Raw genomic sequence first — 18,102 nt, forward strand, 5'->3', positions numbered from 1 at the left:
AATTGTCTTCTATGCATTCTTCTCATATTTACTGCAGAATGTCACCTCTTCCATACAGGTTTTTGAGTTCAAATTTCAATATTGAAGCCAGTTTAAAAAAAAAAATCGGTTTAAAATTTTGTATGAGTATTAGCACTTTAGAAGTAATATGACATTAAGATGTTCAAATTAACTGATAAAAAATAAAATTAAAAAAAGATGTTCAAATTAATCTTTGACTGTATTTTTTCATCTTAATAAATTAAAAATGTATACAACCCATATACTCACACAGAGAGAGACACCAAATCAAAAGAAATGTTTTCTGGAAACCTTTCTACAAAGACAGCTTTAATAAGCTTTATGTGTACTGTTTATCCAAGAGCAGCTTCATAGGCTTGAAAAGTCAGTAAACTTCCTCACCTCTCCTTAGGATTCCGCTGGCCTTTAAAAACCATTTGTTCTTCACCCTTCAACAAATTATGGCATGAAACAGGTTATCATTTGACTTACCATTGTCTTCCTTGGAAAAAGGAAAGACATATCAGGTAGAAACAGAACCCTTATCAGAAGCAGGAGTCTCCATGTAGTAGAACCCCCCTCTCTAGGAGCATGGCATCGCCAATTGTCCCATTTAAGTTATACCAGCTTCAACAGTCTACACAAGAGCATGTCTATTAACATTCCCTCATAGAGTGGAAGGTGTTTGCCATACCTTCAGCTGAGACTTCGGACCCTTGCTCACTCTTGCCTCAATCTGTACGTGGCCCCGCCTCTGCGGCACGTGATCTGGGAGGATGCTGATGAACACAGGGGGTAGAATGCTGATGGAATCAGAACTCCAGTTACAACAGTTTTGAGTCGTTGCCCTTACTGTGGTGGAGCACTGAGTGAAGCAGCTGCCTGAGTCATCCATGCTCTTTTAAGTAAGTAACTTCAGTAATGTCATTGATTCACCAAATTGAACCAGACGGCACACTTTCTTTGGTTTATTGATAGCCTATCTAAAGTAAATAAATGTTTCTATGCATCTAGCCATTGGTAAAACCAAACAAAAACATGCCGCGTAACATTAATTGAGGGGATGGTAAGGTGACATTCTGAACAAACGTGCAATATAGAGCAGGAGATAAGACACATTCAGAGCCATCAGTTGGCTATGATTTAGACACTATGGTTTAGACACTAATCTTCTTTCGCATGCATATGGGATACAGTGAATCAAAATGAATATTTTAGAAGGAACAAAGGCTGGTTTCACACACTCACAGACAAATGTGAGAAATGTTGAAGATGACACGTGAAAGGAAAAAGATGATACAGAAGTCACTCAGTGTTCAAAGTTTCTGTTTAAGTAATATGTATTAATTAAGAGAGCCTTGTTTTGGCTCATGCTTTCAGAGTTTTCAGTCCATGACCACTTGTTCCCATCCCGTTGGCAAGATATCATTGTAGTAGGAGTATGTGGCAGAGGAGATCTGGCCACATCATGCCAGGAACAAAGTAGAAGGCATGGAAGGAAGTGGCCAAGGATAATGTACCCTCAAGGACTTACTCTCCCAGGCAGCTCTGACTTCCCAAGTCCCCACAACTTCCCAAAATTAGCATCTGTACCTATAGAAAAGGTTTCAAAGCATGCATATGTTGAGGAAATCTTTGGATTCAAATCATTATAGAGTGCTAAGTAATTAGCAAAATACATATCAAGAGCAGGGCTTTGAATTCTCGTTTAGGAAAAAGAAATCCTACTAATAGGCAGCTTTATAGTTATCCATCATTGTTGTGAACCAGAAGGAAAATTTAACAATTTATTCACAATAAGTTCATTTGGGCCAGCTGAGATGGTTTAGTGGGTAAAGGCTCTTGCCACTAAGGCTAACAACCTGAGTTCAATACGCAAAGACCACGTGATGGAAGAAGAGAACCAACCCCTACAAACTGTCCTCTGACTTACACACACACAAACACATACACACACAAACACACACACACACATACACAAATATAAATTATGTAAGTTCAATTGAATTACATCCTTAAGCGGAATATTTAAAATGTCCTTTCCAATTCTATTTTACTGGTTCAAATTTAATTTTTATTTAGTATTAGAAAAATTGAGAGGATTTTGTCTGATGTAAAATTGACAAAATTTTACCAATAATGCCCAAAATGTGTTAGCAGTGATGATTTGCAAGTTCCTCTATAGAGTAGAAAGGTGCCACTATTGTGCTGACATCCTTTGTAGATCAGTAAAAACAAGTACGGATAAAAAAAAAAATTAAAAAAAATGCTACCTAAATGGAAGTATGCTATATATGTTTAAATTATCCTAAGTATGGGAGATCTTTTAATGACACGTATGCTTTCATAAGAACTGCCTTAAACTTTTGAGAAAAACAAGGTTGGAGGAAGGTAATAAATTATTTTCCTAGCGTAGACCCTACTTATTTGGGAATCCCTTACAGAGCAACTTGCCAGACATTTGTATTCATTTTCCTACTGTTCTGGCTGCAGTCTGACCAGCCTAAGCAACTGGAAATGGCATCTTGTTTCTTGTCTTTTTTCCCGTTCTTAATCCAGAGCTAGACATGTACAAAATATACTATAAAAGCAGTTTTCCTAGTGCTATTGGAAGGTCAAGACAAGGACCCTACATATAAATACTATTAGCACTAATAAAGCATATGACTATAAAGTATGTAGTCCATTCCTTCCTCACTCTCCATTTCCAGTACTCAGTTCCTCCGTATTTCAAAAGCCAACCAATTATTTAAGTGGTCATGGAATGATTTGGACCCAAAGTTGAGTTCTAGAACTGCTGTATATTCTCTGTCTTCCAACATTATAGACTCAAAAGCCCTTCAGCTTAGTTAACACATATATTATGTGAAAGAAGAAACTGTGACGCCAAGGAGTGACGCATATACAAGAGTTCAGTGTAAGTACACATGCAGCAAAGCTTTCAATCCACCGGTATGTGGCCCTCCACCACATCAAACCCTAATTAGCCATCTTATGATACATGCAAAACATTCAAGACTACGACAAATATGATTCTCTGCATCTCTTTCCACTGTTAAAATTCTTGAAAAACTTTTCTGTAACATCTATTTCAAGCAGGTCTGGCACATGCATTGATTGTAAATATTTTTGGAAAATGAATGTAATATTTAAAATACAATTTCCAAAGGTCAAAAGCAAGCCACTGGATATTGAATAACATATCTGAAACGATCTTAAGAATACATATACTTAGGCACCACATTTTAATTTAGCTTCCTGTTATTACAGTAACTAGTCACAAAATGGCTCCCTATTTATGCAATATGTTAGCTGCAATGTTACTTAAATTGAACAGATGAATGTCTTCTAATAATGTATGTTTACTTCATGAACTTGTCGGCAATTACATTGTAATTATGCCTCTGTAGGTGCTTTTTACTGACATATAGAGCACCAGTGCATTTTAAATGTAATTGCAGTTCTCTGTACCATTTAGCAAGGCTGAAAATTGTTAAAGGTTTGTAAATTACCTACATTTAGACCATAGGCAACTAGGCAAATTAAGTGACACTGTCAGTAATGTTACAACATAAATTGGTACCAAGTATAAATTCATGGTACACTTTCTTTTCTAAATTGAAATGTGGGATATGGAATGCCTTCTGAAATATTTTTAAAAATAAATGGGTTCTTTTCTTTCATCGTAGTCACATAACAGTGGCCAGTCTAGAACAATTAAAACAGTGGAGCTGTTTAATGCTTGGGATTTGGAATGGTTTTATAGTACTCAGAAAAGATTAGTTCTTACCCTCGAGACACCCATGAGGTCCAAGAGAAGATAAATTTTGCATAGAAGTCACTTCTAACTGTGCAGCAAAGTGAGAATTTAGCATTTACACTTGAATATTATTCTCTTCATCTTCATGGTCTCATCCAAATTACTTAATTCTTGAGCTTTATAATCTAAAAGGTAATGACAATAATATCAGCCTAAAAGAGCTACTATAAATTAAGATGAAATGGTAATTGTGAGCTCTTAAAAATATGAATTTCCTTTGTGGCTTCCTCAACTGATGGTCATCTGGCCTATTTAAAGCAGAGACAAGAATTTGAAAAAAAAATTACCCCTTTGTTTGCACAGAGCAACCTTTGTAACATTGTATCAGCCAGGTACAGACTGCAGAACTTGTCTAGACTTACATTGTCCTGTGGGACTAAAGAAAGCCAGTGACAACTGTATATTGAAAAATGTTCACTTTTTCTTCTTAGGCAATGTTCCATAGAAGAGACCAGTCTCCAAAGACCAGCAATGCCAGTTAAGGAAATTAATTTTCAAAGTATTACTCTGTCACTTCATGCCTTCAGGCCAGACGCTTATTGATGGCGAGGGTTTAGGTTTAGATAAAACCATTTCACCCATGCAAGCCCTCTCCATTAAATGAGAAACAGGCAGCTAGGCCTGACAGCTCAGAGAAAAACCAGTCTAAAAGGCACATTTTTTTTTTAAGTTTAAGATGTGTTGATAAGGTCATTTTAAAAAGATGTTTCATTTTTATTTACATACATGTGTCTGCAGGTCTGTATCTGAAACTGTGTAGAGCACCTGAGGAGCCGGAAAAAGTCATCAGATGCCCTGAAGTTGGAGTTACAGGCAGTTGTGAGCCACCTGCCATGGAAGCTGGGAAACACCTTTGGTCCTCTGCAAGAGTAGCCAGTGCTCTTCACTGCTGATCCGTTTCTTCAGACCCTATAAGGCTATTAAAAAATAGCAAGATGGTAATAAAGTTAAGTGCATTTAAAATAATCTCATATGACATGCTCCTTTTACTAAGATAAACATTTTTACCCCGGGAACTCCTCTATCTGTGTAAAGAACAAGTGTCAGGTAATGAGAAACAGGTTCCTTTCATTCTGAGACACAAGTTCCTCTCTTACAGATAACAATAATTAAGTCGCCATTCTTCACAGCCTTAAGTTTATAAATTATAAAATACATCTGAAAAGTATCAAATACCTGCATGGTGTTGTGCTTTATAATATATGCATCTTTCTTAGATAATTGGAATAGAAATTTAAATTTCAGAATTTCGATTTCCGTTTTAGATGTTTTAGTTTCATTTCCCAAGTTATCTTCTTTTTTTTTTTTTTTTTCACTTAGAGGTGTCATCATACATTGATTTTTGTATTAGGAAGATCAAAGAAAAAGCCACTACCATATTCATATAAGCAAAGTGTCTGGAAGGTTTTTTGTTGTTGTTGGTTGCTTGGTTGATTGGTTTGGTTTTGTGTGTTTGTTTTTTATAGCTGACACCACACACAGCTTCTCCACACACAGAACCCAGACAGGCTTGGTTGCCTACTTAGAAGGCAGAGCACCTTGTGGGAAGAAGCAAAGACAGGTTGCAGCAAAGAAACGTCTCAGGATGACACAGAGGGAAAAAAATTTTAGAGCAGACTTGGAAGTGCACAGAGCTTAGAAGAACGGAGGATGAGCATAAGGGGGGAAAAAAGGAAAAGAAAAAAAAGAACGTCAGTAGAAAGTTCACTGGAGCATGACAGGGATTCACAGCTTAGTTAGACCAAGCCGTCTGGAGAGTCCCAGCAAGGGCAGTGGTAAGGGGGTGAACATAGGGGTTCAATGAGGGCACCAATCTGGGTCCTGGCCTGAAAGTTGTTCACGTTTGCTCAAAAAAAAAAAAAAAAAAAAAGAACAAGAACACAGGAACAAGATGTTCCAGAACGCTGGGAAGTCTCTGTTGAGTCGGGAGCAGTCCACATGAATGCCTCAGCAAGCAGACAGCAGCTTGTCCTGGCTCTGCCCGCAGAAAGTTCCACGCGTTTGATCCTGTTCCCACCTCGCACCCTGTTACAGCCGGCTTCGGAAGAAAAGCTACTAAACTGAAGTGAGGCTGCTTCCATAGGTGTGAAGTGAGTCAGTGGAGGACAGGAAGTGGGCGAAGAAAATAAAACAGTTTTCAACAACAGCTCGGAGACACTCAAATACAAAAAAAAAAAAAAAAATTCTTTTCTTTTCTTAGTGTACAACAAGAAAAGAAATTCACATTTTACAGAAGAAAAAACACAGGTTAAGAAAGGAAAGCAAGACAGGCCTAAGAGAGCTAGGGAGGACCTGAAGAGACTATTTCAGTGTTCCTATCTCAGTACTGAACAAATTGAACCATTGACCGTCATGAATTAAGCTGATACATTTCAGGTCTCAGAAAGAAGCTAGGACACACAGACCACCAGAAGTCTGAGGCCTACAACCATAGAAAATTGAGTTTATAGATGAGATTATTATTTGTTCAATTATAGAACTGGGCCATTCTTTGTTTTCTTAGTGTGTGTTACTTAAAAATCAAAAAAAAAAATCAAATATATATGCATACATATTTGAATTAGTCAGTTAGACCTATTAGATATTACTAAGGTAAAGGCTCTTAACATAAAAAAATGAATTCAATAAGCTCTTATTTAGATTATATATTCTCTTTTACTCTTTTTTTGAAAATAGATTTTCTTTCATACAATATATTATCTGATTAACCTTCCCCTTTCACTCCTCCCAGACCCTCTCCATTTCCTTAGGCACCAAAATCCACACCTTTCTTCCTTCTCTCGTTAGATCACAAAGAGGCATCTAAAAAAGTATAACGAAATAAATTAGAATAAAAACAAACCAGAGTAGGGCAAAACAACCGGACAGGGGGCTGTGGGGAAAGAGCCAAAGAAGAACTACCAGAAGCATATACAGACTCTGAGACACACACTTGCACACACAGAAGACCCATTTTAAACATTGGAGACCATAGTATGTAAGCAAAAAATCTATAAGGGTTTTTCTTCTTCCTCTTCTTCTTCTTCTTCTTCTTCTTCTTCTTCTTCTTCTTCTTCTTCTTCTTCTTCTTTTGTTAATTAAAGTATATTTACTTTGTATCCCAACTGTAGCCCTCTCCCTTGTCCCCTCCCTGATAAGACATTGTGAGACAGAACAACAACAACAACAACAAAAAAAAAAACTTCAAAAATACTATTGAGTCTATTGAGTCTATTTTGTCTCATAGACGTATGGAAATCAAATGCTACTGTTCTGGTAAAGAAATGTAGCCATAACACGACTCCTAATGACATTCTGCTTTTCTCGTAGATCAGTGTCTTGCTCAGCCACTATTAGAGGAGCTTCTTCCTGTTGTAAATGGGAACAAATACAAAGGCCCACAACTAGACATTGTGCAGAGAATGAGCCATCATAGAACACTCAGTCCTAAACAGGATGTCTCCATCAAATCCCGCCCCTCAGGACTCAGGGAACTTTGAGGAAGAGGGAACAGAAAGACTAAGAGCTGTGGGGTGGTAGATGCCAAGGAAAAAGGCCTTCTACAGGACCAAAGCACATATAAACTCACAGAGACTATGACAGCAGTGTTACTATTGCATAAGTGTGTGCATTGCATTTTGCCAAGACTTGCAACTGAATAAGATCACAGATGTCTTTTCTTTCCCCAACATCCTGTATGGCAACTTTTGGAACTGTGAAAAATAACTGGCAGAGAAAAAGGTCCCAACTCAATTCCGTCTTGGTTCCTTTATGGCATATAAGCAAGAACTGTGGAGTCTTCAGCAGAAGGGACTTACCATTTACCAACAACGAACTTCCCAGCTGAACCAAAAGGGATGTTAGCAACATTGATAAACATCTATCCTAAAGACCTTCTAAATTATTTATGTGCTTTAACTTCCTTAGCACTCTGCCACATGGATGTGTGGATTGTGTCCCAGAACCTTGACAAGGAGCAGCAAGGGAGTGAAGAAATTATAGGCACACATAAAAAAAAAAAAAAAAAAAAAGTGAGATCAGGTGGACAGAGAAGCTGCAGCATCCCAGAAGCTTAAAGGGTTTGTTTGATGCAGTTAGACTGGGAGGGAAGGCTGTCAAGTGTAAAGTAAATGAGGAGCTGGGGTTATTACATACAGATAAACCAGGAAGCCAGGTCATTACATACACCTGAAGAAGGAGGTAGGGTTATTTTATACATATGAAGCAGAAGGCAGGGCTACTACACACGCCTGAACAAGGAGGCAGGCTTAGGTAACCTCTGTAGGAGTAGTCTCTATGGGGAAAAGTTTTCAGGCCATAAACACAGGAGGTAGAGAGAAAGCTATGTACCCACGGTCAACATTTACCCTCTAGGCCCAGAGGAAGGCTTTGTCATCCCTCTGATTGTCACTAGGGAAACACTTTGCCACTCCCATTAGGCTGAGGTATTGGGGTTCTTGACATGCCTCTCCCCACATCAACAGCACACATTCACTCGGGATTTCACTTGGTCCCTACAGACCCAAATGATGGAAGTGCTATTTCCATCTTATGTGCAAGGAAAGTGAGTCATACAGAGTTCAATTTATCCACATTCATCTGTTTGAAACTCTATAAAGGAAAGACATGAGGCACAAAGGCCAGCATTAACCATTGTGTGATAAAAATAAGAACTAGCTATGGTGAGATATCTCAGTGGGTAAAAGCACTGGTTACCTGAGTTCAACTTCTAGGACCTATAAGGTAGGAGAGACCTGAGTCCCACAAACTGTCCTTTCAGTTCTACATGCAAATAGCAGTGCATGAACGTGCAAATACATACATGTACACATAGAAATAAACTACTGTAAACACACACAAAAAAAAACAAAACTGTCAATGCGTTTTAAAATAAAGTTTTATAAAATAAAGTTACAAAACTATACTGGTACATACAAAATTCAAGCAAGAAAAAAAACATTGTTGTCTTAGCAAGAGTTATTTAATGGAGGTTTAGTCTGTCCTTGAGTCTCAAGCGAGAGCAGTGACTTGTTTTTGCCAAGACATAGTTTCTGCTGGGACAGTACTGGGACAGACTGCTCCTTTCCTCATCTTTGTAAGTTTTGAGCAGAGATTACCTAACAGTAGTGATACGGCAATAGTTCTCTTATCTGTGCCTTCTGAACCCTTCCTTTGCCACAGTATGATTCAAACCATTTCCTTCGTCTTCTGGATTGTTTTGGAGTCTCTCGGCTGAGCTGTTTATGTACAGACTTCTGTTAAGTTTTAATGCTTCTCCTGAGACTTCCAGGGTGATTTACATATCGCACATCCAGTTGGGGCTGGTTTTCTATCAGTCACAATGCACCCTTCCTCTGTACTTTCCAGCTTTCTACCATGTTGGCAGATCATCATTACATTAGTACCCTGACTATATTTCTAATTCTTTTCATCAGCTACACCCTATAATTTAAATAAAGCTAATTCCTTTCCTAACCTGGTGGAAAGGTTAGGTTTTACTTTCTCTCAACTCCCCTATTTTTTTTTCTTTCTTGTGCAAAATAATCCATGATTCAAGGTTTAGCTCATGCTCTTGACCATGGCAAAACAATCTCCAATGGACAAGCCTGCAGTTTTCTTTCACTTGAACATCCATATTTCCTATAGTGTGAAATTAAATGTGGGGTTAATTAGATATTATAGAGTTTTGACTATGGTTTCAAGGTTAAAGATGTAAGCCCCTAACTCAGCTACAATCTCTTTGAAGGTAAAAAAGTTTGCTTGACTTTCACCCAATGCCACAGCTAGTCACAAGTCCTATCTACAAACCGCTGATTGTAATTAAGAACTGCATTTGGTTGCAATCATTAATGACTCTGCTATGATGATCTAAATCCATAAGAGCCAATTGTTAATGAAGAAGAAGAAATACAAACACAAAGGAGGGGACAATGGGCAATGGATCTGCGGCTGGTTGGTACCAAAGATGAGTTTTCTGAGGTTTCTGCTTCCTAGATTTTTCCTTGGGGTCTAAGAAAAATTCTGGAGCACCAGCCATTGTGTCTAATTTTCAAAGGAGGAAGAAGAAAGATAAGGAAACTAAATCTTAAAGAACTTCTTCTCAATCCCTACCTCTATTATGTTTGTTTCCTTGAACATTTCTCTTCATAGAAGTCCTCCATTATTAAAAGGAAATTACTAAGTCAAAATATATCAAAGAATAATTACAATTTACACACAAACAGGTTATAGCACAAACTTGACAGACATGCTCACCTTATACATGGCTTTCTCCTTTGTAGGACAAATTAAAAACTCTCAAAGAGTTACTACATCATTTCATTCTTAGCCCAAACACACTTTTCTTAATTGTAAGTCAAAATATCTTCTTTGTAATCAGGATTTTCTTTTCATTGTGCTCCTCATTCTTGGTTCTAAGTTTTCCCTACTGTATTGCTTCCTTCTTCGGCCCCCTCCACAGGAAACCTAAAACATGGCCACCCTGTGTTTGTGGAAATGTTCTTTAGGTATTAGGACCTATGGTTCCAGATGCCACGAGTACAGCTAGCAAATAGCTCTTAGGACTTAGCTCTTTCAAGGACTTCTTCAATAGTGATGGAAGTGAAAGTTGAAAAACTCTGGCCTTCTGGCCCTTCCTGGGGAGACTGGTATAATGTCGTTCCAGCTTTTGTATACCTGAAAGCATCAATGCAAAGGCTGTTATCTGACAGGGGAACATCAACATACCCCCGGAACCCTGACCAACACAACCCACGCCCGCTAAACTCATTCCAGTGATTATTGGAACGCAGGAAGTTGGCCATCCGAGTTCACTTTCTTCGAATTTGGTTACTATTTCAACATAAGCAAATATTTCGTATCAGGTTACTTATGAAAACAGGAATATTCAGTGTCCACTGGGTGGAACGCATTATGGAATATTTTTTTGAGAAAATACTTTTAGGAATGTGACAAATCAGAAATTAAAAGCAAAAATTTTGAATTATGATAACTCCTTCCTGTGGGCACAGAACAAAAAAAAAAAAAACTTACATTATAACTGCTCATAAAAAATGCTGTACAGCAATATAGGTTTCCAACAAATTTGATGACCCGTTTCTGTCTCCCCCTTCCTACATTAAATTGAACTCTCTGAATTATTCATGAGGGCTATTTTAATGGGATAATTTTTTCTTGCAAACGCTGACACTAATACCAAAGAATATCTCTAGGTATTCATCTTGGATAAATAAGGGTCCTCATAACTAGTTTTCTTGATGTTTCACCTTATTCAAATGAACATATATGGAAGAAACTAATGCAGACCATTTTTTAGCACTTAATGTTTTCAATATGTTTGTCTCCATATATGTACAGTCAAACATATGTTTACCCAGGAATTAGCCAGGATGTTGAATTAAATGAAAGTAAAGCAGAAAGTTCAGCAATTCTCAGGTGAACTCAGGCAGGGTATTAAGAGGAAATTTAAAGTCCACATCTTCCAGCTGTGATGACAGCTCAGAACGACTTTGGGGATTGCCCATCCCTCCATAGTACTTTGGCCATTCTAAGCACAAATCAGTCACTTGAATGTGTACATTAGAGGTTTTTAACTCAGAGGAGTGTGGTTTGAGGGATTTGGTGAATTCCTTAAAACCAACTTCCAAATTTTCTGTGTATACGTGTGTGTGTGTGTGTGTGTGTGTGTGTGCGTGCGCGCGCGCTCGCGTTTCTGAAAAGAACGATCATAGCATTTATCAAACTCCCAGAGGTGTGCTTGATTACTGCTACACCTCACGATAGTGAGAATTCATGTGTCACAGGAAAAGTAAGCTTTTTGTAGTCAGATTGTTCCAGACTTCTAAGGTGTGGAATGAAAGACAGTGGTTACTCTCTCTTATTATATTCACTGTTTTGAAATTTCACATACGCATTTACCAGCGTGGAGAAAATTTTAGTTTCATATACTCTTTCAATATAGACTTGCTTTATTGAATTAGTTTTTACCAATAGCAATAAATGTTCTCATGTGTCTGCAGTTTTGCTTATCTTTTCAAAGGATCAGCCCCCAATATTTTGTTTTCTATACAGACACACACTGAGGAAAAACAAGAAAGTACAGAAAGTTGGAAGGGGAAAAGTATTGAGGGGTGCAGAAAGGATAAAGCAGGAACTGGAAGAGAGGGGCTGAAAGCAGATTCGATCAAAACACGTTATATGCACCTATAAAATTCTCAATAAAAAGCAATGAAGTAAAATACTGAGATAACCCCCGTTTTATTTATTAGGGATGATGGTGTCTTCCCACACAGCAGTCAATAGATCAGATATATGGCAAACAAGAGCTGTTGGTAAAGAACTTCAGCTCCCAGACACACAAAAGTGGTTTGTTTTAGTCACATTGTAAAACACCGAAACACACCCCTCATTTGACTTGTAAGACAAAAACAACTCTAATAAACATGACTTTCTAATATTGCTAACAGTGTTCCAGGCAGACTTTCAGGGACAAAGGTGACTGTCACTGCAGGATGTATCCTGTAGGCTCTTCTGTCAGAGAGGATAGTGTCTCCTCCAATGCAGATTAAGCTGGTGTTTACAGAATTACTCTGGGTGTGCATTTTCATCCCGCTGTGATCAAGTAATCCTGTGTGACAAGTGTCAGACAGATCCTTGGATCAGAAAGCTGGAGTGCATCCTTGCATTGCACGGGGCAAAAGCTTTGGTAAAAGTCCGTTTCTTATTCTTTCACAGTGTTGCTGAATAACACTTGTGGGTACAATATCTTCACTCATTCCCTACTGTTTCAGAACAAGTATTGGGTGTGCATCTAAAAGAGGTTCATCATTGCTGTACTGAAACTTACAATATGATTCCAAATAGACAGACTCTAAGAACAAAATCAATCAGTATTAGGGCTTGCATTTGGAGATAGAAGAAAAGATTTATGGGTTAGATGAAAGACATCTAAAAACAAGTGAGTCATTTATTAGTTTCAAATGTTTTGTGCAGAATGTTCACAAACAAAACTTGTGAAACAAGAAATCTTACTTTAGGAGAAAGCACACCAAGTTACAGACTCCTGGAAATGTAAGTCAAGAAGTAGCAAGGTTTTGCTGCCCAGAATCCTCCCCTGAGAAGTAAGGGTCTCTTCAGAGTCCCAGCCCGAAGGGTCACACAGTCTCCTGAGGATCTGTCTGGTCTTTACCCAGTTCACTGGTCATGCTTATAGGAATCCTGTAGCTAGAGTCAGAATGATCACCAAGTTCTCCTATCTCCTCATCAGTTTTTTTAAAAAACATTTTTAATATTAGTAAAAGATAATTGGCTATTGTCATCAGAGACTGAGAGCTAGCTCTGATCATCTCAAATTCTTCCATAACTAAATATAAAATTATTTATTTCTCCCTCCTGACTTCCCACTTTCTGCTTTTCCTTTTCAATGCAGGAGCTACCTATGGACTTGAGAGTGAACAGTTTATTTGGAAAGAAAATAACTATGAGGTTGTAGGGGTCAGGCAAAGATGGGCAGTGGGAAAAGATGTATGTGTGATTGGGTTATTATTGTGAGTGCCTGCCCATCTCCAGAAGACATAATGGAATGTGTGTCAGAGCGTTCCGTTATAATGATGAGAAAGATGGACTAGTCATCAGCCAAAAAGCCCTGCTGATAGCTGCTCCCAAGAAGTGTTACTCACCGTACCCTGTCCATACACAGTGGTACATGCTGTCATCAAAGGAAACCACGAGAGAAAGAGTTGCAGGCATTTGAAGGAAAAAAGCCACAGTAGCACAGGAGAGGTGAGTGTAGGTGCTAGAGTGTACCTATGGCCGCCTACGGAGCTTTGGCTCCCACTTGGTTGGAGAGGACACCTGTTTTATGTGCTGTCTGAAGAGATTTATCTTACCAGTGTACATCACAACAAACATAAAGCAATCAGAGAATATCTGGACCTTTCTGTAGAGAAAAATAAATGTCTACTAGGTAGATAAAATAACGGTCTGGCCTGACCTAGATTGGGAGGAATTTAGGAGTCATGTCTCCTGGGAAAAGAAGTCTTACAGTGTTTACAGCTAGGATGAGATGAGAAAAATCGTAGCACTCTAAAGAATGGGGCAAAACAAAAAGTATCTTTGAGGCTGGAGCTAACAAGATTGAAAATATAACTAGGTTTTGGGGCAACGTGACAGGGGTTTGTAACAACTGAAAAATGAGAAAGTGAGAATGAATAAAATGTATATTTAGAATTTTAGTTTTCACTAAGCTCTAACTGTCTAGTTTTAAGCTATGTCAAAAAGTACAATTTAAGCTATGGCATGTTAGATGATAGAGATTTTTTTTAACTACATTATTTGATATCTGTAATTAGTATTTGAAATACACTCCAAACTGTAGTTTATGTTTTCATGATTTTGTATGTTATGTTGTTCAGGCAATTCCCTTAGGGACCTTTAGGGTCCTGACAGCATACTATGTCAGTACCTGCATCCTATGACATCATCTGGGCCAGGAACATAGTGACCTGTCGGCCACACCCACCTCCTCTTGCTCTCTTGCTCTTTTGCTCTTCCCTTCTCTTGCTTTCTCACCCCTTTCTCTGTCTGGGTACCCCCTCCCCTCACTCTCTCTAACTCTCTCTTTCTCTCTTTCTCCATCTCCATTCAATAAACATCATTGGATTTAACATTGGTTGTGTGCATGGCATTTTTATCTAAATCCTAACATTTGGTGCCGAAACCTGAGAAGGGCTCTTCTAGAACGTCTGAACATCACTTCTTTCAGAATTCAGCTAATTGAAAATCTGGTATTTAACGAGAATTAATTCACAAACAAAATTACATTATTGTATGCCTTCTTCATCAGGGTTGGGAAATTTATGATTTGTATACTTAAATACAGTTTAGGAATATGCAGATCAATATTGATTTTTAAAAAATGCATAATTAACAAAAAATCTCAAGGTGTGCAGTTAGTATTTTACATACAGTTTCAAAGCCAATCTCACAGAAATTTCCAAGCTTTAGCTGGAGTCACATTCACTGAAAGGCCACTGGAAAGAGCAAGACATAGCTTAACCCAGAATTAACAGATGAAAAACAATTAGAGAAGAGAGCAGTTTGAACAAAGAGCCACACAGAAAATGGAGAAATAATATGTAACACAGCCTTTGTTTTCTTTTAAAAAGTGTAGGGAATTTGGTCTAGTAAGAGAGTACATATATCTTGCTTTCTTTCATTTTAAATTAATTATTTTATAGTTTTTGTATTTTTCCCATTTTGGAATATATTTGAAAAAAAAATGGTGAAGCTGGAGGTTTCAGGAATAATTTGTTTAGCTTGTTCTCCCAAAGGTCAAAGGGTACAGTATAGGACACAATCATAATGAGTCATAATCACAACAGAAGAATCTGAAGATTAACATCAAGGCAGATTATAATTATGCACACGACATTTATTTCATTAATCAGAGAATGCAGCAACAGGTATGAGCGACTCAAAAGATTTGATCTGCTTCCCAGGGCTTCTGAGTTCCCTTGTATCTGTTAAGTCATGAGCTGCATAAGCCAATGCATAAAACATACAAGTCCTCCTATGTGAGAAGAAAGAGCAAGCTCTAGCGAAAGTGACAGGCAAAAAGAACATTGAGAGCAGAATTTAAATGGTTTTGATCCATGTTTGTCAAGCATTACACAAAGACAATGAGCTAAAAAGAAATTGGCCAAAGCTGACAAAAATGAAAATTGGAAAAATAATTTGGTCAAAATGACTTGAGAACCATTCTGCAGTGATTTCATAAGTGCCCAAAACACTGTAAGAAAATTACACACACACACACACACACACACACACACACACTTAAATACATGCACACACACACAAAGAAAGACAAAAAAGCTATATAGATGAGGTAAGCAAAGACTGTAAAGACATAAAACTAAAACATCATCCCAACAAAACTTGACATGTGTAATTATCAGTTCATGAAACATGCAACAATCAACAGTTTAAAAGCTTCCTCCACTCTGCAAACAAGTGGCTTCCAGACCTTTGACCTTGACAATTTCCCGATGTAAAGATATATATATATATACATATATATATATATATTAAGCCCTAGGTCCTCTTTAGCTCTTTAGCTCCACTGTATCTCATTTATTTTCATGGTTGTTTAATTTTTCTATGGATTTATTTCTTCTAAACTTAATTTTCAATACAGACCCCAACTAATCCCCACAGTTCTAACTGCATCACTCATATGATACTGGTAATAAAAATACCTTACAATTATCTTTCATTTTTTTCCCCTTGTCAAGGCTTACTGGCTTGTTCCTCGTGACTTCTTAGCCTACTCTCTTTACCTGTGGACCATGAGGACCTAGGAGGGACTTAATACTATTGGTTATCTAAATAGACATGACACTAAACTACCTTGTAAAAATTTGTGTTTTTTAACAAAAGATAAATACTTCTCTTAGCCCTGACTGGAGAAGCTTCTCTTTGCAACAAACTATAAGAGAATGTGGAGACACATGACTGCTTAAGGTAATGAGAATAAATGAGAGTTGAGGACTTGGCATTAAATAAGACAATTTTACTCCACTTTAAGACTTGAAGAACATTATGGGAGAGAGGGTGAAAAGAATGTAAGAGTCAAAATGTAGGGAGAAGGGCTGTGAAATGGGTTTTTTTGTTGTTGTTGTTGTTTTGTTTTTGTTTTTTGTTTTTGTTGTTGTTTTAAAAAGAGAGCCATTGCAGTTGTAAAGTCATAGCAGCTCTGGTTGTCTATAATGGAACCACACAAGACTGGACTTGTCAACAGCTGATAACAAATCAGCTGAGTATTCACGGGGCTCTACCCCTTTCAATTGACCATTTGGCTATAAGAGATGCTGAGAAGACAGTCATTCTTCAGTCATATATACACTGGTGAGTCTACCAGGCTCCAGTGAATAGCCTGAGACCCACGGTCACATAGAGAGTTCTAGTCAAACTCAGTGCTTCACAAAACCAAACAAGAAGACCTGAATGTGGGGAAAGGATTGGCAGGGAGGGTTTGGATTTGTCAGGAGTACATCGGAGGTAAGAGTGTGTGAGAGAGAATAATCAGAATGCATATAAATGTAATGACATCAAATATCAATTTTATTAAAAGGTATAACAAATTATTTAATTGAGGAATAGTCTTATAAATATGCTTAGTAAAATGTCATATTTTGATATATGTTTATATCATGTATAGAATGGTTTAATTTAGCTAATTTACATCTATAAAGAAGAGCTAACTTGAATTATAAGTGTGTGCATGTTCTGATTATGACAAGAATCCTATATTTGATGTGATAATAAGATATGGCTGACTTCACATTTGAGGAAAATTTGCTACAAACTGTCCATTTTCTGGCCCCTTGTCTGCTTTTCTACTGTGGCTTTGTGTTTGTGTGTCTTCCTTCTTGGGAACAATGTTTCAAACATGATTGTCTAAGTCAAGTTTTAGGATTGCCTGTGTGCCATTATGTGTGCTAGGACGTTCATTCATCCTTTTCCTAGAATTACTGCTAAATTTTTATCAAATGTCATTGCCTCCTTCGACCTTTGAAGAGTAGTCCATACAGCGTAAGTCTAATCTCTATTCTGTCCTTCTCCCTATTTTATGTGATATCATTTGTGATTAAGTATTGTCTAGAATTAAAGCACTATAATAAGGACACCAACCTTATTTGTTCCATTGGCCAAGATCTATCTTCATATGTGCAGAGTGAATCAATTAATCTTTCTATTATGCTTCTTCTAAATTACACAGAAAGGATTGTGTCGAGATACTTTTCAGTGTATTTTTTGAATCTCAGACATGAACAGCTATCTCAGTGATGACAGCCAAATCTGATCAAATAAAATGTCTCAGTATGTGGCACTGCCGTTAAGTAAAAGTAATCATTAGTGCAGCTGGGTGGAAAATATGCTTCCAGTTCGGAACCACATATCATTGTTTATACAGAAGATTATTTAGGACGGACTTCAATCGAGACAGGCTTTGCTAGCAGGAAAAGGAGGTTTGGGCAAGAGTGCACAATGATCGGCAGCGATGTCTCAGATTTTCCAACTGAGAGCAGCAGACCCCAGTCCACAGCATAAGGCCGTAAATGTCAACTGGAAGGAAAAGTGGGAGTCGAAGTGGATTACGCTTGTACAGATATTCATATAGAAGAGTTTTTCACTTTGTGATCACTTTTAGTACTCTATGGAAAGCAGTACAAATTTTAGATTTTCAATTAGTTTGCTCTGAATAATATATGAAAAACATACCTTTTCGCGTACTCTATTTT

At 37.6% G+C, this 18,102-nt stretch overlaps 1 long non-coding RNA gene across 3 annotated transcripts in view; it reads right to left on the bottom strand.

The window, feature by feature from the left end:
* Positions 1 to 18,102, bottom strand: part of LOC132654687 (uncharacterized) — a 60,855-nt gene that overhangs the window by 5,769 nt on the left and 36,984 nt on the right. Inside the window, exons 2-6 of one of the 3 annotated variants that reach the window (XR_009592367.1) lie at positions 10,055 to 10,474; positions 4,547 to 4,737; positions 3,791 to 3,945; positions 695 to 779; positions 403 to 449 (exon numbers count right to left, since the gene is read on the bottom strand). This is a non-coding gene — a long non-coding RNA (uncharacterized LOC132654687). The remainder of the gene's footprint in view (positions 1 to 402; positions 450 to 694; positions 780 to 3,790; positions 3,946 to 4,546; positions 4,738 to 10,054; positions 10,475 to 18,102) is intronic. The other 2 variants (XR_009592366.1, XR_009592368.1) reach the window with 2 other exon arrangements.

This window comes from Meriones unguiculatus, chromosome 6 (genome assembly GCF_030254825.1).
Source record: "Meriones unguiculatus strain TT.TT164.6M chromosome 6, Bangor_MerUng_6.1, whole genome shotgun sequence".
Taxonomy (NCBI): domain Eukaryota; kingdom Metazoa; phylum Chordata; class Mammalia; order Rodentia; family Muridae; genus Meriones; species Meriones unguiculatus.